The following is a 905-nucleotide window of genomic DNA, read 5'->3' as shown; positions in this document are numbered from 1 at the left end:
GAAGGGGAAGGGAAGGGGAAGGGAAGGGAGGGGAAGGGGAAGGGGAAGGGGAAAGGAAGGGAAGGGGAAGGGAAGGGGAAGGGAAGGGAAGGGAAGGGGAAGGGGAAGGGGAAGGGAAGGGAAGGGGAAGGGAAGGAAGGGGGAAGGGGAAGGGGAAGGGGAAGGGAAGGGAAGGGAAGGGAAGGGGAAGGGAAGGGGAAGGGGAAGGGGAAGGGGAAGGAAGGGAAGGGAAGAAGGGAAGGGAAAGGGAAGGGAAGGGGAAGGGGAAGGGGAAGGGGAAGGGGAAGGGGAAGGGGAAGGGGAAGGGGAAGGGAAGGGGAAGGGGAAGGAAGGGGAAGGGGAAGGGGAAGGGGAAGGGAAGGGGAAGGGGAAGGGAAGGGGAAGGGGAAGGGAAGGGGAAGGGGAAGGGAAGGGGAAGGGGAAGGGAAGGGGAAGGAGAAGGGGAAGGGGAAGGGGAAGGGGAAGGGGAGGGAAGGAAGGGATGGAAGGGGAGGGAAGGGAAGGAAGAGAGAAGGGAAGGAAGAGAGAAAGAAAGAAAGAGAGAAAGAAAGAAAGAGAAGAAAGAAGAAGAAGAAAGAAGAAGAAAGAAAGAAGAAAGAAGAAAGAAGAAAGAAAGAAAGAAAGAAAGAAGAAAGAAAGAAAGAAAGAAAGAAAAAGAAAGAAAGAAAGAAAGAAAGAAGAAAGAAAGAAAAAAGGAAAGAAAAAATGAAATATATGAGTATATATGTGGGCATAGATGCACATTTAGTTTGTATATATTTTGTTTTCTGCATGAATTCAAATAAATTCATGCTTTCCTATTTTTTCATTGAATAAGAGAAACTCAATGTGTTTGACTCTACAGTTTTTTTATGTATCACTGTGTCTATATCTATCGGACATTTAAAAATATATCATTTGAACTT

The sequence above is a fragment of the Sminthopsis crassicaudata genome, chromosome 3 (assembly GCF_048593235.1).
Source record: "Sminthopsis crassicaudata isolate SCR6 chromosome 3, ASM4859323v1, whole genome shotgun sequence".
Taxonomy (NCBI): Eukaryota; Metazoa; Chordata; class Mammalia; order Dasyuromorphia; family Dasyuridae; genus Sminthopsis; species Sminthopsis crassicaudata.
This window is presented reverse-complemented; position numbering follows the sequence as displayed.